General features: G+C 40.5%; 32 non-coding genes across 32 annotated transcripts; 11 read left to right on the forward strand and 21 right to left on the reverse strand.

The window, feature by feature from the left end:
- Window positions 1-58: 58 nt before the first annotated feature.
- Window positions 59-131, forward strand: TRNAM-CAU (transfer RNA methionine (anticodon CAU)). The gene has a single exon. It is a non-coding gene; the product is annotated as a tRNA-Met (tRNA).
- A 302-nt stretch (window positions 132-433) lies between these two features.
- Window positions 434-505, reverse strand: TRNAE-CUC (transfer RNA glutamic acid (anticodon CUC)). The gene has a single exon. It is a non-coding gene; the product is annotated as a tRNA-Glu (tRNA).
- Window positions 506-1,574: 1,069 nt separating this feature from the next.
- On the reverse strand, window positions 1,575-1,646 carry TRNAE-UUC (transfer RNA glutamic acid (anticodon UUC)). The gene has a single exon. It is a non-coding gene; the product is annotated as a tRNA-Glu (tRNA).
- Window positions 1,647-1,734: 88 nt separating this feature from the next.
- Window positions 1,735-1,807, forward strand: TRNAM-CAU (transfer RNA methionine (anticodon CAU)). Its single transcript has one exon. It is a non-coding gene; the product is annotated as a tRNA-Met (tRNA).
- A 302-nt stretch (window positions 1,808-2,109) lies between these two features.
- TRNAE-CUC (transfer RNA glutamic acid (anticodon CUC)) lies at window positions 2,110-2,181 on the reverse strand. The gene has a single exon. It is a non-coding gene; the product is annotated as a tRNA-Glu (tRNA).
- A 1,067-nt stretch (window positions 2,182-3,248) lies between these two features.
- On the reverse strand, window positions 3,249-3,320 carry TRNAE-UUC (transfer RNA glutamic acid (anticodon UUC)). The gene has a single exon. It is a non-coding gene; the product is annotated as a tRNA-Glu (tRNA).
- An 88-nt stretch (window positions 3,321-3,408) lies between these two features.
- Window positions 3,409-3,481, forward strand: TRNAM-CAU (transfer RNA methionine (anticodon CAU)). The gene has a single exon. It is a non-coding gene; the product is annotated as a tRNA-Met (tRNA).
- A 302-nt stretch (window positions 3,482-3,783) lies between these two features.
- TRNAE-CUC (transfer RNA glutamic acid (anticodon CUC)) lies at window positions 3,784-3,855 on the reverse strand. Its single transcript has one exon. It is a non-coding gene; the product is annotated as a tRNA-Glu (tRNA).
- Window positions 3,856-4,923: 1,068 nt separating this feature from the next.
- Window positions 4,924-4,995, reverse strand: TRNAE-UUC (transfer RNA glutamic acid (anticodon UUC)). Its single transcript has one exon. It is a non-coding gene; the product is annotated as a tRNA-Glu (tRNA).
- Window positions 4,996-5,083: 88 nt separating this feature from the next.
- Window positions 5,084-5,156, forward strand: TRNAM-CAU (transfer RNA methionine (anticodon CAU)). Its single transcript has one exon. It is a non-coding gene; the product is annotated as a tRNA-Met (tRNA).
- Window positions 5,157-5,458: 302 nt separating this feature from the next.
- TRNAE-CUC (transfer RNA glutamic acid (anticodon CUC)) lies at window positions 5,459-5,530 on the reverse strand. The gene has a single exon. It is a non-coding gene; the product is annotated as a tRNA-Glu (tRNA).
- Window positions 5,531-6,598: 1,068 nt separating this feature from the next.
- TRNAE-UUC (transfer RNA glutamic acid (anticodon UUC)) lies at window positions 6,599-6,670 on the reverse strand. Its single transcript has one exon. It is a non-coding gene; the product is annotated as a tRNA-Glu (tRNA).
- Window positions 6,671-6,758: 88 nt separating this feature from the next.
- Window positions 6,759-6,831, forward strand: TRNAM-CAU (transfer RNA methionine (anticodon CAU)). The gene has a single exon. It is a non-coding gene; the product is annotated as a tRNA-Met (tRNA).
- A 301-nt stretch (window positions 6,832-7,132) lies between these two features.
- On the reverse strand, window positions 7,133-7,204 carry TRNAE-CUC (transfer RNA glutamic acid (anticodon CUC)). Its single transcript has one exon. It is a non-coding gene; the product is annotated as a tRNA-Glu (tRNA).
- Window positions 7,205-8,271: 1,067 nt separating this feature from the next.
- On the reverse strand, window positions 8,272-8,343 carry TRNAE-UUC (transfer RNA glutamic acid (anticodon UUC)). The gene has a single exon. It is a non-coding gene; the product is annotated as a tRNA-Glu (tRNA).
- An 88-nt stretch (window positions 8,344-8,431) lies between these two features.
- TRNAM-CAU (transfer RNA methionine (anticodon CAU)) lies at window positions 8,432-8,504 on the forward strand. Its single transcript has one exon. It is a non-coding gene; the product is annotated as a tRNA-Met (tRNA).
- A 302-nt stretch (window positions 8,505-8,806) lies between these two features.
- On the reverse strand, window positions 8,807-8,878 carry TRNAE-CUC (transfer RNA glutamic acid (anticodon CUC)). Its single transcript has one exon. It is a non-coding gene; the product is annotated as a tRNA-Glu (tRNA).
- Window positions 8,879-9,952: 1,074 nt separating this feature from the next.
- TRNAE-UUC (transfer RNA glutamic acid (anticodon UUC)) lies at window positions 9,953-10,024 on the reverse strand. The gene has a single exon. It is a non-coding gene; the product is annotated as a tRNA-Glu (tRNA).
- Window positions 10,025-10,112: 88 nt separating this feature from the next.
- Window positions 10,113-10,185, forward strand: TRNAM-CAU (transfer RNA methionine (anticodon CAU)). The gene has a single exon. It is a non-coding gene; the product is annotated as a tRNA-Met (tRNA).
- Window positions 10,186-10,487: 302 nt separating this feature from the next.
- Window positions 10,488-10,559, reverse strand: TRNAE-CUC (transfer RNA glutamic acid (anticodon CUC)). Its single transcript has one exon. It is a non-coding gene; the product is annotated as a tRNA-Glu (tRNA).
- Window positions 10,560-11,632: 1,073 nt separating this feature from the next.
- Window positions 11,633-11,704, reverse strand: TRNAE-UUC (transfer RNA glutamic acid (anticodon UUC)). Its single transcript has one exon. It is a non-coding gene; the product is annotated as a tRNA-Glu (tRNA).
- Window positions 11,705-11,792: 88 nt separating this feature from the next.
- Window positions 11,793-11,865, forward strand: TRNAM-CAU (transfer RNA methionine (anticodon CAU)). The gene has a single exon. It is a non-coding gene; the product is annotated as a tRNA-Met (tRNA).
- Window positions 11,866-12,167: 302 nt separating this feature from the next.
- TRNAE-CUC (transfer RNA glutamic acid (anticodon CUC)) lies at window positions 12,168-12,239 on the reverse strand. Its single transcript has one exon. It is a non-coding gene; the product is annotated as a tRNA-Glu (tRNA).
- Window positions 12,240-13,307: 1,068 nt separating this feature from the next.
- Window positions 13,308-13,379, reverse strand: TRNAE-UUC (transfer RNA glutamic acid (anticodon UUC)). The gene has a single exon. It is a non-coding gene; the product is annotated as a tRNA-Glu (tRNA).
- An 88-nt stretch (window positions 13,380-13,467) lies between these two features.
- Window positions 13,468-13,540, forward strand: TRNAM-CAU (transfer RNA methionine (anticodon CAU)). The gene has a single exon. It is a non-coding gene; the product is annotated as a tRNA-Met (tRNA).
- Window positions 13,541-13,842: 302 nt separating this feature from the next.
- On the reverse strand, window positions 13,843-13,914 carry TRNAE-CUC (transfer RNA glutamic acid (anticodon CUC)). The gene has a single exon. It is a non-coding gene; the product is annotated as a tRNA-Glu (tRNA).
- A 1,068-nt stretch (window positions 13,915-14,982) lies between these two features.
- Window positions 14,983-15,054, reverse strand: TRNAE-UUC (transfer RNA glutamic acid (anticodon UUC)). Its single transcript has one exon. It is a non-coding gene; the product is annotated as a tRNA-Glu (tRNA).
- An 88-nt stretch (window positions 15,055-15,142) lies between these two features.
- TRNAM-CAU (transfer RNA methionine (anticodon CAU)) lies at window positions 15,143-15,215 on the forward strand. The gene has a single exon. It is a non-coding gene; the product is annotated as a tRNA-Met (tRNA).
- A 301-nt stretch (window positions 15,216-15,516) lies between these two features.
- TRNAE-CUC (transfer RNA glutamic acid (anticodon CUC)) lies at window positions 15,517-15,588 on the reverse strand. Its single transcript has one exon. It is a non-coding gene; the product is annotated as a tRNA-Glu (tRNA).
- Window positions 15,589-16,655: 1,067 nt separating this feature from the next.
- TRNAE-UUC (transfer RNA glutamic acid (anticodon UUC)) lies at window positions 16,656-16,727 on the reverse strand. The gene has a single exon. It is a non-coding gene; the product is annotated as a tRNA-Glu (tRNA).
- Window positions 16,728-16,815: 88 nt separating this feature from the next.
- TRNAM-CAU (transfer RNA methionine (anticodon CAU)) lies at window positions 16,816-16,888 on the forward strand. Its single transcript has one exon. It is a non-coding gene; the product is annotated as a tRNA-Met (tRNA).
- A 302-nt stretch (window positions 16,889-17,190) lies between these two features.
- TRNAE-CUC (transfer RNA glutamic acid (anticodon CUC)) lies at window positions 17,191-17,262 on the reverse strand. Its single transcript has one exon. It is a non-coding gene; the product is annotated as a tRNA-Glu (tRNA).
- Between the last annotated feature and the right edge of the window lie 359 nt (window positions 17,263-17,621).

Genomic DNA, 17,621 nt, shown 5'->3' on the forward strand with positions numbered 1-17,621 from the left:
AAAAAAATAAGTTTCGTGCCTTGCACAAGAAATGTCTGCAGATTAGCATGTGTGTCTTGCCTCGTTAGCGCAGTAGGTAGCGCGTCAGTCTCATAATCTGAAGGTCGTGAGTTCGATCCTCACACGGGGCAGCATATTCCTCTTTTCTTAAGAGATCTTGTCCCCAACTTAGAACTTTCCCTTTCAGTTCTAAAACAATTCTGATAGTTAAGGAATTGTGAACCCAAATGACAGATAGTACACATGGGTTGTTGAGTCTCTTAACACTTTTGGTGTAAAAAGAGGTAGTTGGGAATGGTTTGAGCTATGAAAAGTCACAGGGAGCTGGTGTTCAGCATTTTTGACGCTTAAATCCAAATTGTACCTGAAATACTTTGGTCCGAAAACAACGTGTCAGTCTTTGAAAGTTGGCGGTAGTACAGAAAAGGGTACTTTCCCATACCGGGAGTCGAACCCGGGCCGCCTGGGTGAGAACCAGGAATCCTAACCGCTAGACCATATGGGAAATGATGCATATCAGAATCAGTGACAATCTAAAAAAAAGAAGTTTACTAATTGGCACAAGAAACTTCTGCTGTTCAGTTTTCGCAACTTGCCTCGTTAACACAGTAGGAAGCAAATCAGTCTCATAAGCTGAAGGTTGAACGTTTGATGGTCAGAAGAGGCACTGGCCCCTTGTTTTTTCAATCAATTCTGTCTCCATCATGGCTAGAGAGCCACCGATTTTTCCCATTCAGTACCAAAACATAACCGATTGCAGCAAGGAGGAGAGCTCTAATGACAGACAGGGAAAAAAGGGTTGCTGAGTCCCTTAAAACCTAGGAGTTAAATAAGAGAAATAAGAATGGTTTGAGATTTGACCTCCAATGGTATGTGGTGCAAATAAATATCCAAAAACTCTGGTGGTTGACATTTTTGCTGCATAGAGCAGCTCAAACCTAAACTGATTCCATCTACAAGGTACGTGGCAGCTTTTGAATGTGCGTACATGTACCAAAGGAGGGTCACTCCCATAGCAGGAATTGAACCAGTAAACCAGGGATACTAGGTCCTTTTCCACATGGGTAAAGCTTTACACTATCCAACAAAACAGTTTAAAAAAAAAAAAAAAAAAAAAGAATTTTTATGCTTTGATTGAATAACTTTTACATCACTAAAGCTAAAACTTACCACATGAACACCATAATTAGCATATCAGTTGGTAATCTGAAGAATATGATTTTATTCCTCACACGTGGTAATACTCCCTCCTTTTCTCAAGAGATTTTGTTACCAACTCAGAACTTTCCCATTAATTTCTGAAACGTTTCCGATTGGAAAGGAAGTAGGAGCCCTAACGACAGACAGAACACATGGATTGTTGAGTCCCTTAACACTTTGGAGTAAAAAGGTGTAGTTGAGAATGAGTTAAGCTATGAAACAAAATTAAATCTTGTGCAAAAGGTCAGAATGAATGACAAATACCCTGGTGTTTAGCATTTGTGACTGCATTGTGCAAATTCTATCTGAAATACTTTTATCTGCAAAACACATTTCGGTCTTTGAATGTTGGCAGTAGTACAGAAAAAAGTGCATTCCCATACCGGGAGTCGAACCCGGGCCGCCTGGGTGAAAACCAGGAATCCTAACCGCTAGACCATATGGGAATAGATACCTTCAAACTCATTGACAATATGAAAAAAATAAGTTTCGTGCCTTGCACAAGAAATGTCTGCAGATTAGCATGTGTGTCTTGCCTCGTTAGCGCAGTAGGTAGTGCGTCAGTCTCATAATCTGAAGGTCGTGAGTTCGATCCTCACACGGGGCAGCATATTCCTCTTTTCTTAAGAGATCTTGTCCCCAACTTAGAACTTTCCCTTTCAGTTCTAAAACAATTCTGATAGTTAAGGAATTGTGAACCCAAATGACAGATAGTACACATGGGTTGTTGAGTCTCTTAACACTTTTGGTGTAAAAAGAGGTAGTTGGGAATGGTTTGAGCTATGAAAAGTCACAGGGAGCTGGTGTTCAGCATTTTTGACGCTTAAATCCAAATTGTACCTGAAATACTTTGGTCCGAAAACAACGTGTCAGTCTTTGAAAGTTGGCGGTAGTACAGAAAAGGGTACTTTCCCATACCGGGAGTCGAACCCGGGCCGCCTGGGTGAGAACCAGGAATCCTAACCGCTAGACCATATGGGAAATGATGCATATCAGAATCAGTGACAATCTAAAAAAAAGAAGTTTACTAATTGGCACAAGAAACTTCTGCTGTTCAGTTTTCGCAACTTGCCTCGTTAACACAGTAGGAAGCAAATCAGTCTCATAAGCTGAAGGTTGAACGTTTGATGGTCAGAAGAGGCACTGGCCCCTTGTTTTTTCAATCAATTCTGTCTCCATCGTGGCTAGAGAGCCACCGATTTTTCCCATTCAGTACCAAAACATAACCGATTGCAGCAAGGAGGAGAGCTCTAATGACAGACAGGGAAAAAAGGGTTGCTGAGTCCCTTAAAACCTAGGAGTTAAATAAGAGAAATAAGAATGGTTTGAGATTTGACCTCCAATGGTATGTGGTGCAAATAAATATCCAAAAACTCTGGTGGTTGACATTTTTGCTGCATAGAGCAGCTCAAACCTAAACTGGTTCCATCTACAAGGTACGTGGCAGCTTTTGAATGTGCGTACATGTACCAAAGGAGGGTCACTCCCATAGCAGGAATTGAACCAGTAAACCAGGGATACTAGGTCCTTTTCCACATGGGTAAAGCTTTACACTATCCAACAAAACAGTTTAAAAAAAAAAAAAAAAAAAGAAGTTTTATGCTTTGATTGAATAACTTTTACATCACTAAAGCTAAAACTTACCACATGAACACCATAATTAGCATATCAGTTGGTAATCTGAAGAATATGATTTTATTCCTCACACGTGGTAATACTCCCTCCTTTTCTCAAGAGATTTTGTTACCAACTCAGAACTTTCCCATTAATTTCTGAAACGTTTCCGATTGGAAAGGAAGTAGGAGCCCTAACGACAGACAGAACACATGGATTGTTGAGTCCCTTAACACTTTGGAGTAAAAAGGTGTAGTTGAGAATGAGTTAAGCTATGAAACAAAATTAAATCTTGTGCAAAAGGTCAGAATGAATGACAAATACCCTGGTGTTTAGCATTTGTGACTGCATTGTGCAAATTCTATCTGAAATACTTTTATCTGCAAAACACATTTCGGTCTTTGAATGTTGGCAGTAGTACAGAAAAAAGTGCATTCCCATACCGGGAGTCGAACCCGGGCCGCCTGGGTGAAAACCAGGAATCCTAACCGCTAGACCATATGGGAATAGATACCTTCAAACTCATTGACAATATGAAAAAAATAAGTTTCGTGCCTTGCACAAGAAATGTCTGCAGATTAGCATGTGTGTCTTGCCTCGTTAGCGCAGTAGGTAGTGCGTCAGTCTCATAATCTGAAGGTCGTGAGTTCGATCCTCACACGGGGCAGCATATTCCTCTTTTCTTAAGAGATCTTGTCCCCAACTTAGAACTTTCCCTTTCAGTTCTAAAACAATTCTGATAGTTAAGGAATTGTGAACCCAAATGACAGATAGTACACATGGGTTGTTGAGTCTCTTAACACTTTTGGTGTAAAAAGAGGTAGTTGGGAATGGTTTGAGCTATGAAAAGTCACAGGGAGCTGGTGTTCAGCATTTTTGATGCTTAAATCCAAATTGTACCTGAAATACTTTGGTCCGAAAACAACGTGTCAGTCTTTGAAAGTTGGCGGTAGTACAGAAAAGGGTACTTTCCCATACCGGGAGTCGAACCCGGGCCGCCTGGGTGAGAACCAGGAATCCTAACCGCTAGACCATATGGGAAATGATGCATATCAGAATCAGTGACAATCTAAAAAAAAGAAGTTTACTACTTGGCACAAGAAACTTCTGCTGTTCAGTTTTCGCAACTTGCCTCGTTAACACAGTAGGAAGCAAATCAGTCTCATAAGCTGAAGGTTGAACGTTTGATGGTCAGAAGAGGCACTGGCCCCTTGTTTTTTCAATCAATTCTGTCTCCATCGTGGCTAGAGAGCCACCGATTTTTCCCATTCAGTACCAAAACATAACCGATTGCAGCAAGGAGGAGAGCTCTAATGACAGACAGGGAAAAAAGGGTTGCTGAGTCCCTTAAAACCTAGGAGTTAAATAAGAGAAATAGGAATGGTTTGAGATTTGACCTCCAATGGTATGTGGTGCAAATAAATATCCAAAAACTCTGGTGGTTGACATTTTTGCTGCATAGAGCAGCTCAAACCTAAACTGATTCCATCTACAAGGTACGTGGCAGCTTTTGAATGTGCGTACATGTACCAAAGGAGGGTCACTCCCATAGCAGGAATTGAACCAGTAAACCAGGGATACTAGGTCCTTTTCCACATGGGTAAAGCTTTACACTATCCAACAAAACAGTTAAAAAAAAAAAAAAAAAAAAAGAAGTTTTATGCTTTGATTGAATAACTTTTACATCACTAAAGCTAAAACTTACCACATGAACACCATAATTAGCATATCAGTTGGTAATCTGAAGAATATGATTTTATTCCTCACACGTGGTAATACTCCCTCCTTTTCTCAAGAGATTTTGTTACCAACTCAGAACTTTCCCATTAATTTCTGAAACGTTTCCGATTGGAAAGGAAGTAGGAGCCCTAACGACAGACAGAACACATGGATTGTTGAGTCCCTTAACACTTTGGAGTAAAAAGGTGTAGTTGAGAATGAGTTAAGCTATGAAACAAAATTAAATCTTGTGCAAAAGGTCAGAATGAATGACAAATACCCTGGTGTTTAGCATTTGTGACTGCATTGTGCAAATTCTATCTGAAATACTTTTATCTGCAAAACACATTTCGGTCTTTGAATGTTGGCAGTAGTACAGAAAAAAGTGCATTCCCATACCGGGAGTCGAACCCGGGCCGCCTGGGTGAAAACCAGGAATCCTAACCGCTAGACCATATGGGAATAGATACCTTCAAACTCATTGACAATATGAAAAAAATAAGTTTCGTGCCTTGCACAAGAAATGTCTGCAGATTAGCATGTGTGTCTTGCCTCGTTAGCGCAGTAGGTAGTGCGTCAGTCTCATAATCTGAAGGTCGTGAGTTCGATCCTCACACGGGGCAGCATATTCCTCTTTTCTTAAGAGATCTTGTCCCCAACTTAGAACTTTCCCTTTCAGTTCTAAAACAATTCTGATAGTTAAGGAATTGTGAACCCAAATGACAGATAGTACACATGGGTTGTTGAGTCTCTTAACACTTTTGGTGTAAAAAGAGGTAGTTGGGAATGGTTTGAGCTATGAAAAGTCACAGGGAGCTGGTGTTCAGCATTTTTGACGCTTAAATCCAAATTGTACCTGAAATACTTTGGTCCGAAAACAACGTGTCAGTCTTTGAAAGTTGGCGGTAGTACAGAAAAGGGTACTTTCCCATACCGGGAGTCGAACCCGGGCCGCCTGGGTGAGAACCAGGAATCCTAACCGCTAGACCATATGGGAAATGATGCATATCAGAATCAGTGACAATCTAAAAAAAAGAAGTTTACTAATTGGCACAAGAAACTTCTGCTGTTCAGTTTTCGCAACTTGCCTCGTTAACACAGTAGGAAGCAAATCAGTCTCATAAGCTGAAGGTTGAACGTTTGATGGTCAGAAGAGGCACTGGCCCCTTGTTTTTTCAATCAATTCTGTCTCCATCGTGGCTAGAGAGCCACCGATTTTTCCCATTCAGTACCAAAACATAACCGATTGCAGCAAGGAGGAGAGCTCTAATGACAGACAGGGAAAAAAGGGTTGCTGAGTCCCTTAAAACCTAGGAGTTAAATAAGAGAAATAAGAATGGTTTGAGATTTGACCTCCAATGGTATGTGGTGCAAATAAATATCCAAAAACTCTGGTGGTTGACATTTTTGCTGCATAGAGCAGCTCAAACCTAAACTGATTCCATCTACAAGGTACGTGGCAGCTTTTGAATGTGCGTACATGTACCAAAGGAGGGTCACTCCCATAGCAGGAATTGAACCAGTAAACCAGGGATACTAGGTCCTTTTCCACATGGGTAAAGCTTTACACTATCCAACAAAACAGTTTAAAAAAAAAAAAAAAAAAAAGAATTTTTATGCTTTGATTGAATAACTTTTACATCACTAAAGCTAAAACTTACCACATGAACACCATAATTAGCATATCAGTTGGTAATCTGAAGAATATGATTTTATTCCTCACACGTGGTAATACTCCCTCCTTTTCTCAAGAGATTTTGTTACCAACTCAGAACTTTCCCATTAATTTCTGAAACGTTTCCGATTGGAAAGGAAGTAGGAGCCCTAACGACAGACAGAACACATGGATTGTTGAGTCCCTTAACACTTTGGAGTAAAAAGGTGTAGTTGAGAATGAGTTAAGCTATGAAACAAAATTAAATCTTGTGCAAAAGGTCAGAATGAATGACAAATACCCTGGTGTTTAGCATTTGTGACTGCATTGTGCAAATTCTATCTGAAATACTTTTATCTGCAAAACACATTTCGGTCTTTGAATGTTGGCAGTAGTACAGAAAAAAGTGCATTCCCATACCGGGAGTCGAACCCGGGCCGCCTGGGTGAAAACCAGGAATCCTAACCGCTAGACCATATGGGAATAGATACCTTCAAACTCATTGACAATATGAAAAAAATAAGTTTCGTGCCTTGCACAAGAAATGTCTGCAGATTAGCATGTGTGTCTTGCCTCGTTAGCGCAGTAGGTAGTGCGTCAGTCTCATAATCTGAAGGTCGTGAGTTCGATCCTCACACGGGGCAGCATATTCCTCTTTTCTTAAGAGATCTTGTCCCCAACTTAGAACTTTCCCTTTCAGTTCTAAAACAATTCGATAGTTAAGGAATTGTGAACCCAAATGACAGATAGTACACATGGGTTGTTGAGTCTCTTAACACTTTTGGTGTAAAAAGAGGTAGTTGGGAATGGTTTGAGCTATGAAAAGTCACAGGGAGCTGGTGTTCAGCATTTTTGACGCTTAAATCCAAATTGTACCTGAAATACTTTGGTCCGAAAACAACGTGTCAGTCTTTGAAAGTTGGCGGTAGTACAGAAAAGGGTACTTTCCCATACCGGGAGTCGAACCCGGGCCGCCTGGGTGAGAACCAGGAATCCTAACCGCTAGACCATATGGGAAATGATGCATATCAGAATCAGTGACAATCTAAAAAAAAGAAGTTTACTAATTGGCACAAGAAACTTCTGCTGTTCAGTTTTCGCAACTTGCCTCGTTAACACAGTAGGAAGCAAATCAGTCTCATAAGCTGAAGGTTGAACGTTTGATGGTCAGAAGAGGCACTGGCCCCTTGTTTTTTCAATCAATTCTGTCTCCATCGTGGCTAGAGAGCCACCGATTTTTCCCATTCAGTACCAAAACATAACCGATTGCAGCAAGGAGGAGAGCTCTAATGACAGACAGGGAAAAAAGGGTTGCTGAGTCCCTTAAAACCTAGGAGTTAAATAAGAGAAATAAGAATGGTTTGAGATTTGACCTCCAATGGTATGTGGTGCAAATAAATATCCAAAAACTCTGGTGGTTGACATTTTTGCTGCATAGAGCAGCTCAAACCTAAACTGGTTCCATCTACAAGGTACGTGGCAGCTTTTGAATGTGCGTACATGTACCAAAGGAGGGTCACTCCCATAGCAGGAATTGAACCAGTAAACCAGGGATACTAGGTCCTTTTCCACATGGGTAAAGCTTTACACTATCCAACAAAACAGTTTAAAAAAAAAAAAAAAAAAAGAAGTTTTATGCTTTGATTGAATAACTTTTACATCACTAAAGCTAAAACTTACCACATGAACACCATAATTAGCATATCAGTTGGTAATCTGAAGAATATGATTTTATTCCTCACACGTGGTAATACTCCCTCCTTTTCTCAAGAGATTTTGTTACCAACTCAGAACTTTCCCATTAATTTCTGAAACGTTTCCGATTGGAAAGGAAGTAGGAGCCCTAACGACAGACAGAACACATGGATTGTTGAGTCCCTTAACACTTTGGAGTAAAAAGGTGTAGTTGAGAATGAGTTAAGCTATGAAACAAAATTAAATCTTGTGCAAAAGGTCAGAATGAATGACAAATACCCTGGTGTTTAGCATTTGTGACTGCATTGTGCAAATTCTATCTGAAATACTTTTATCTGCAAAACACATTTCGGTCTTTGAATGTTGGCAGTAGTACAGAAAAAAGTGCATTCCCATACCGGGAGTCGAACCCGGGCCGCCTGGGTGAAAACCAGGAATCCTAACCGCTAGACCATATGGGAATAGATACCTTCAAACTCATTGACAATATGAAAAAAATAAGTTTCGTGCCTTGCACAAGAAATGTCTGCAGATTAGCATGTGTGTCTTGCCTCGTTAGCGCAGTAGGTAGTGCGTCAGTCTCATAATCTGAAGGTCGTGAGTTCGATCCTCACACGGGGCAGCATATTCCTCTTTTCTTAAGAGATCTTGTCCCCAACTTAGAACTTTCCCTTTCAGTTCTAAAACAATTCTGATAGTTAAGGAATTGTGAACCCAAATGACAGATAGTACACATGGGTTGTTGAGTCTCTTAACACTTTTGGTGTAAAAAGAGGTAGTTGGGAATGGTTTGAGCTATGAAAAGTCACAGGGAGCTGGTGTTCAGCATTTTTGATGCTTAAATCCAAATTGTACCTGAAATACTTTGGTCCGAAAACAACGTGTCAGTCTTTGAAAGTTGGCGGTAGTACAGAAAAGGGTACTTTCCCATACCGGGAGTCGAACCCGGGCCGCCTGGGTGAGAACCAGGAATCCTAACCGCTAGACCATATGGGAAATGATGCATATCAGAATCAGTGACAATCTAAAAAAAAGAAGTTTACTACTTGGCACAAGAAACTTCTGCTGTTCAGTTTTCGCAACTTGCCTCGTTAACACAGTAGGAAGCAAATCAGTCTCATAAGCTGAAGGTTGAACGTTTGATGGTCAGAAGAGGCACTGGCCCCTTGTTTTTTCAATCAATTCTGTCTCCATCGTGGCTAGAGAGCCACCGATTTTTCCCATTCAGTACCAAAACATAACCGATTGCAGCAAGGAGGAGAGCTCTAATGACAGACAGGGAAAAAAGGGTTGCTGAGTCCCTTAAAACCTAGGAGTTAAATAAGAGAAATAGGAATGGTTTGAGATTTGACCTCCAATGGTATGTGGTGCAAATAAATATCCAAAAACTCTGGTGGTTGACATTTTTGCTGCATAGAGCAGCTCAAACCTAAACTGATTCCATCTACAAGGTACGTGGCAGCTTTTGAATGTGCGTACATGTACCAAAGGAGGGTCACTCCCATAGCAGGAATTGAACCAGTAAACCAGGGATACTAGGTCCTTTTCCACATGGGTAAAGCTTTACACTATCCAACAAAACAGTTTAAAAAAAAAAAAAAAAAAAAAAAAAAGAAGTTTTATGCTTTGATTGAATAACTTTTACATCACTAAAGCTAAAACTTACCACATGAACACCATAATTAGCATATCAGTTGGTAATCTGAAGAATATGATTTTATTCCTCACACGTGGTAATACTCCCTCCTTTTCTCAAGAGATTTTGTTACCAACTCAGAACTTTCCCATTAATTTCTGAAACGTTTCCGATTGGAAAGGAAGTAGGAGCCCTAACGACAGACAGAACACATGGATTGTTGAGTCCCTTAACACTTTGGAGTAAAAAGGTGTAGTTGAGAATGAGTTAAGCTATGAAACAAAATTAAATCTTGTGCAAAAGGTCAGAATGAATGACAAATACCCTGGTGTTTAGCATTTGTGACTGCATTGTGCAAATTCTATCTGAAATACTTTTATCTGCAAAACACATTTCGGTCTTTGAATGTTGGCAGTAGTACAGAAAAAAGTGCATTCCCATACCGGGAGTCGAACCCGGGCCGCCTGGGTGAAAACCAGGAATCCTAACCGCTAGACCATATGGGAATAGATACCTTCAAACTCATTGACAATATGAAAAAAATAAGTTTCGTGCCTTGCACAAGAAATGTCTGCAGATTAGCATGTGTGTCTTGCCTCGTTAGCGCAGTAGGTAGTGCGTCAGTCTCATAATCTGAAGGTCGTGAGTTCGATCCTCACACGGGGCAGCATATTCCTCTTTTCTTAAGAGATCTTGTCCCCAACTTAGAACTTTCCCTTTCAGTTCTAAAACAATTCTGATAGTTAAGGAATTGTGAACCCAAATGACAGATAGTACACATGGGTTGTTGAGTCTCTTAACACTTTTGGTGTAAAAAGAGGTAGTTGGGAATGGTTTGAGCTATGAAAAGTCACAGGGAGCTGGTGTTCAGCATTTTTGATGCTTAAATCCAAATTGTACCTGAAATACTTTGGTCCGAAAACAACGTGTCAGTCTTTGAAAGTTGGCGGTAGTACAGAAAAGGGTACTTTCCCATACCGGGAGTCGAACCCGGGCCGCCTGGGTGAGAACCAGGAATCCTAACCGCTAGACCATATGGGAAATGATGCATATCAGAATCAGTGACAATCTAAAAAAAAGAAGTTTACTACTTGGCACAAGAAACTTCTGCTGTTCAGTTTTCGCAACTTGCCTCGTTAACACAGTAGGAAGCAAATCAGTCTCATAAGCTGAAGGTTGAACGTTTGATGGTCAGAAGAGGCACTGGCCCCTTGTTTTTTCAATCAATTCTGTCTCCATCGTGGCTAGAGAGCCACCGATTTTTCCCATTCAGTACCAAAACATAACCGATTGCAGCAAGGAGGAGAGCTCTAATGACAGACAGGGAAAAAAGGGTTGCTGAGTCCCTTAAAACCTAGGAGTTAAATAAGAGAAATAGGAATGGTTTGAGATTTGACCTCCAATGGTATGTGGTGCAAATAAATATCCAAAAACTCTGGTGGTTGACATTTTTGCTGCATAGAGCAGCTCAAACCTAAACTGATTCCATCTACAAGGTACGTGGCAGCTTTTGAATGTGCGTACATGTACCAAAGGAGGGTCACTCCCATAGCAGGAATTGAACCAGTAAACCAGGGATACTAGGTCCTTTTCCACATGGGTAAAGCTTTACACTATCCAACAAAACAGTTTAAAAAAAAAAAAAAAAAAAAAAAAAGAAGTTTTATGCTTTGATTGAATAACTTTTACATCACTAAAGCTAAAACTTACCACATGAACACCATAATTAGCATATCAGTTGGTAATCTGAAGAATATGATTTTATTCCTCACACGTGGTAATACTCCCTCCTTTTCTCAAGAGATTTTGTTACCAACTCAGAACTTTCCCATTAATTTCTGAAACGTTTCCGATTGGAAAGGAAGTAGGAGCCCTAACGACAGACAGAACACATGGATTGTTGAGTCCCTTAACACTTTGGAGTAAAAAGGTGTAGTTGAGAATGAGTTAAGCTATGAAACAAAATTAAATCTTGTGCAAAAGGTCAGAATGAATGACAAATACCCTGGTGTTTAGCATTTGTGACTGCATTGTGCAAATTCTATCTGAAATACTTTTATCTGCAAAACACATTTCGGTCTTTGAATGTTGGCAGTAGTACAGAAAAAAGTGCATTCCCATACCGGGAGTCGAACCCGGGCCGCCTGGGTGAAAACCAGGAATCCTAACCGCTAGACCATATGGGAATAGATACCTTCAAACTCATTGACAATATGAAAAAAATAAGTTTCGTGCCTTGCACAAGAAATGTCTGCAGATTAGCATGTGTGTCTTGCCTCGTTAGCGCAGTAGGTAGTGCGTCAGTCTCATAATCTGAAGGTCGTGAGTTCGATCCTCACACGGGGCAGCATATTCCTCTTTTCTTAAGAGATCTTGTCCCCAACTTAGAACTTTCCCTTTCAGTTCTAAAACAATTCTGATAGTTAAGGAATTGTGAACCCAAATGACAGATAGTACACATGGGTTGTTGAGTCTCTTAACACTTTTGGTGTAAAAAGAGGTAGTTGGGAATGGTTTGAGCTATGAAAAGTCACAGGGAGCTGGTGTTCAGCATTTTTGATGCTTAAATCCAAATTGTACCTGAAATACTTTGGTCCGAAAACAACGTGTCAGTCTTTGAAAGTTGGCGGTAGTACAGAAAAGGGTACTTTCCCATACCGGGAGTCGAACCCGGGCCGCCTGGGTGAGAACCAGGAATCCTAACCGCTAGACCATATGGGAAATGATGCATATCAGAATCAGTGACAATCTAAAAAAAAGAAGTTTACTACTTGGCACAAGAAACTTCTGCTGTTCAGTTTTCGCAACTTGCCTCGTTAACACAGTAGGAAGCAAATCAGTCTCATAAGCTGAAGGTTGAACGTTTGATGGTCAGAAGAGGCACTGGCCCCTTGTTTTTTCAATCAATTCTGTCTCCATCGTGGCTAGAGAGCCACCGATTTTTCCCATTCAGTACCAAAACATAACCGATTGCAGCAAGGAGGAGAGCTCTAATGACAGACAGGGAAAAAAGGGTTGCTGAGTCCCTTAAAACCTAGGAGTTAAATAAGAGAAATAGGAATGGTTTGAGATTTGACCTCCAATGGTATGTGGTGCAAATAAATATCCAAAAACTCTGGTGGTTGACATTTTTGCTGCATAGAGCAGCTCAAACCTAAACTGATTCCATCTACAAGGTACGTGGCAGCTTTTGAATGTGCGTACATGTACCAAAGGAGGGTCACTCCCATAGCAGGAATTGAACCAGTAAACCAGGGATACTAGGTCCTTTTCCACATGGGTAAAGCTTTACACTATCCAACAAAACAGTTAAAAAAAAAAAAAAAAAAAAAGAAGTTTTATGCTTTGATTGAATAACTTTTACATCACTAAAGCTAAAACTTACCACATGAACACCATAATTAGCATATCAGTTGGTAATCTGAAGAATATGATTTTATTCCTCACACGTGGTAATACTCCCTCCTTTTCTCAAGAGATTTTGTTACCAACTCAGAACTTTCCCATTAATTTCTGAAACGTTTCCGATTGGAAAGGAAGTAGGAGCCCTAACGACAGACAGAACACATGGATTGTTGAGTCCCTTAACACTTTGGAGTAAAAAGGTGTAGTTGAGAATGAGTTAAGCTATGAAACAAAATTAAATCTTGTGCAAAAGGTCAGAATGAATGACAAATACCCTGGTGTTTAGCATTTGTGACTGCATTGTGCAAATTCTATCTGAAATACTTTTATCTGCAAAACACATTTCGGTCTTTGAATGTTGGCAGTAGTACAGAAAAAAGTGCATTCCCATACCGGGAGTCGAACCCGGGCCGCCTGGGTGAAAACCAGGAATCCTAACCGCTAGACCATATGGGAATAGATACCTTCAAACTCATTGACAATATGAAAAAAATAAGTTTCGTGCCTTGCACAAGAAATGTCTGCAGATTAGCATGTGTGTCTTGCCTCGTTAGCGCAGTAGGTAGTGCGTCAGTCTCATAATCTGAAGGTCGTGAGTTCGATCCTCACACGGGGCAGCATATTCCTCTTTTCTTAAGAGATCTTGTCCCCAACTTAGAACTTTCCCTTTCAGTTCTAAAACAATTCTGATAGTTAAGGAATTGTGAACCCAAATGACAGATAGTACACATGGGTTGTTGAGTCTCTTAACACTTTTGGTGTAAAAAGAGGTAGTTGGGAATGGTTTGAGCTATGAAAAGTCACAGGGAGCTGGTGTTCAGCATTTTTGACGCTTAAATCCAAATTGTACCTGAAATACTTTGGTCCGAAAACAACGTGTCAGTCTTTGAAAGTTGGCGGTAGTACAGAAAAGGGTACTTTCCCATACCGGGAGTCGAACCCGGGCCGCCTGGGTGAGAACCAGGAATCCTAACCGCTAGACCATATGGGAAATGATGCATATCAGAATCAGTGACAATCTAAAAAAAAGAAGTTTACTAATTGGCACAAGAAACTTCTGCTGTTCAGTTTTCGCAACTTGCCTCGTTAACACAGTAGGAAGCAAATCAGTCTCATAAGCTGAAGGTTGAACGTTTGATGGTCAGAAGAGGCACTGGCCCCTTGTTTTTTCAATCAATTCTGTCTCCATCGTGGCTAGAGAGCCACCGATTTTTCCCATTCAGTACCAAAACATAACCGATTGCAGCAAGGAGGAGAGCTCTAATGACAGACAGGGAAAAAAGGGTTGCTGAGTCCCTTAAAACCTAGGAGTTAAATAAGAGAAATAAGAATGGTTTGAGATTTGACCTCCAATGGTATGTGGTGCAAATAAATATCCAAAAACTCTGGTGGTTGACATTTTTGCTGCATAGAGCAGCTCAAACCTAAACTGATTCCATCTACAAGGTACGTGGCAGCTTTTGAATGTGCGTACATGTACCAAAGGAGGGTCACTCCCATAGCAGGAATTGAACCAGTAAACCAGGGATACTAGGTCCTTTTCCACATGGGTAAAGCTTTACACTATCCAACAAAACAGTTTAAAAAAAAAAAAAAAAAAAAGAATTTTTATGCTTTGATTGAATAACTTTTACATCACTAAAGCTAAAACTTACCACATGAACACCATAATTAGCATATCAGTTGGTAATCTGAAGAATATGATTTTATTCCTCACACGTGGTAATACTCCCTCCTTTTCTCAAGAGATTTTGTTACCAACTCAGAACTTTCCCATTAATTTCTGAAACGTTTCCGATTGGAAAGGAAGTAGGAGCCCTAACGACAGACAGAACACATGGATTGTTGAGTCCCTTAACACTTTGGAGTAAAAAGGTGTAGTTGAGAATGAGTTAAGCTATGAAACAAAATTAAATCTTGTGCAAAAGGTCAGAATGAATGACAAATACCCTGGTGTTTAGCATTTGTGACTGCATTGTGCAAATTCTATCTGAAATACTTTTATCTGCAAAACACATTTCGGTCTTTGAATGTTGGCAGTAGTACAGAAAAAAGTGCATTCCCATACCGGGAGTCGAACCCGGGCCGCCTGGGTGAAAACCAGGAATCCTAACCGCTAGACCATATGGGAATAGATACCTTCAAACTCATTGACAATATGAAAAAAATAAGTTTCGTGCCTTGCACAAGAAATGTCTGCAGATTAGCATGTGTGTCTTGCCTCGTTAGCGCAGTAGGTAGTGCGTCAGTCTCATAATCTGAAGGTCGTGAGTTCGATCCTCACACGGGGCAGCATATTCCTCTTTTCTTAAGAGATCTTGTCCCCAACTTAGAACTTTCCCTTTCAGTTCTAAAACAATTCGATAGTTAAGGAATTGTGAACCCAAATGACAGATAGTACACATGGGTTGTTGAGTCTCTTAACACTTTTGGTGTAAAAAGAGGTAGTTGGGAATGGTTTGAGCTATGAAAAGTCACAGGGAGCTGGTGTTCAGCATTTTTGACGCTTAAATCCAAATTGTACCTGAAATACTTTGGTCCGAAAACAACGTGTCAGTCTTTGAAAGTTGGCGGTAGTACAGAAAAGGGTACTTTCCCATACCGGGAGTCGAACCCGGGCCGCCTGGGTGAGAACCAGGAATCCTAACCGCTAGACCATATGGGAAATGATGCATATCAGAATCAGTGACAATCTAAAAAAAAGAAGTTTACTAATTGGCACAAGAAACTTCTGCTGTTCAGTTTTCGCAACTTGCCTCGTTAACACAGTAGGAAGCAAATCAGTCTCATAAGCTGAAGGTTGAACGTTTGATGGTCAGAAGAGGCACTGGCCCCTTGTTTTTTCAATCAATTCTGTCTCCATCGTGGCTAGAGAGCCACCGATTTTTCCCATTCAGTACCAAAACATAACCGATTGCAGCAAGGAGGAGAGCTCTAATGACAGACAGGGAAAAAAGGGTTGCTGAGTCCCTTAAAACCTAGGAGTTAAATAAGAGAAATAAGAATGGTTTGAGATTTGACCTCCAATGGTATGTGGTGCAAATAAATATCCAAAAACTCTGGTGGTTGACATTTTTGCTGCATAGAGCAGCTCAAACCTAAACTGGTTCCATCTACAAGGTACGTGGCAGCTTTTGAATGTGCGTACATGTACCAAAGGAGGGTCACTCCCATAGCAGGAATTGAACCAGTAAACCAGGGATACTAGGTCCTTTTCCACATGGGTAAAGCTTTACACTATCCAACAAAACAGTTTAAAAAAAAAAAAAAAAAAAGAAGTTTTATGCTTTGATTGAATAACTTTTACATCACTAAAGCTAAAACTTACCACATGAACACCATAATTAGCATATCAGTTGGTAATCTGAAGAATATGATTTTATTCCTCACACGTGGTAATACTCCCTCCTTTTCTCAAGAGATTTTGTTACCAACTCAGAACTTTCCCATTAATTTCTGAAACGTTTCCGATTGGAAAGGAAGTAGGAGCCCTAACGACAGACAGAACACATGGATTGTTGAGTCCCTTAACACTTTGGAGTAAAAAGGTGTAGTTGAGAATGAGTTAAGCTATGAAACAAAATTAAATCTTGTGCAAAAGGTCAGAATGAATGACAAATACCCTGGTGTTTAGCATTTGTGACTGCATTGTGCAAATTCTATCTGAAATACTTTTATCTGCAAAACACATTTCGGTCTTTGAATGTTGGCAGTAGTACAGAAAAAAGTGCATTCCCATACCGGGAGTCGAACCCGGGCCGCCTGGGTGAAAACCAGGAATCCTAACCGCTAGACCATATGGGAATAGATACCTTCAAACTCATTGACAATATGAAAAAAATAAGTTTCGTGCCTTGCACAAGAAATGTCTGCAGATTAGCATGTGTGTCTTGCCTCGTTAGCGCAGTAGGTAGTGCGTCAGTCTCATAATCTGAAGGTCGTGAGTTCGATCCTCACACGGGGCAGCATATTCCTCTTTTCTTAAGAGATCTTGTCCCCAACTTAGAACTTTCCCTTTCAGTTCTAAAACAATTCTGATAGTTAAGGAATTGTGAACCCAAATGACAGATAGTACACATGGGTTGTTGAGTCTCTTAACACTTTTGGTGTAAAAAGAGGTAGTTGGGAATGGTTTGAGCTATGAAAAGTCACAGGGAGCTGGTGTTCAGCATTTTTGATGCTTAAATCCAAATTGTACCTGAAATACTTTGGTCCGAAAACAACGTGTCAGTCTTTGAAAGTTGGCGGTAGTACAGAAAAGGGTACTTTCCCATACCGGGAGTCGAACCCGGGCCGCCTGGGTGAGAACCAGGAATCCTAACCGCTAGACCATATGGGAAATGATGCATATCAGAATCAGTGACAATCTAAAAAAAAGAAGTTTACTACTTGGCACAAGAAACTTCTGCTGTTCAGTTTTCGCAACTTGCCTCGTTAACACAGTAGGAAGCAAATCAGTCTCATAAGCTGAAGGTTGAACGTTTGATGGTCAGAAGAGGCACTGGCCCCTTGTTTTTTCAATCAATTCTGTCTCCATCGTGGCTAGAGAGCCACCGATTTTTCCCATTCAGTACCAAAACATAACCGATTGCAGCAAGGAGGAGAGCTCTAATGACAGACAGGGAAAAAAGGGTTGCTGAGTCCCTTAAAACCTAGGAGTTAAATAAGAGAAATAGGAATGGTTTGAGATTTGACCTC

Source organism: Ranitomeya variabilis, chromosome 5 (genome assembly GCF_051348905.1).
Source record: "Ranitomeya variabilis isolate aRanVar5 chromosome 5, aRanVar5.hap1, whole genome shotgun sequence".
In the NCBI taxonomy this organism is placed as follows: Eukaryota; Metazoa; Chordata; class Amphibia; order Anura; family Dendrobatidae; genus Ranitomeya; species Ranitomeya variabilis.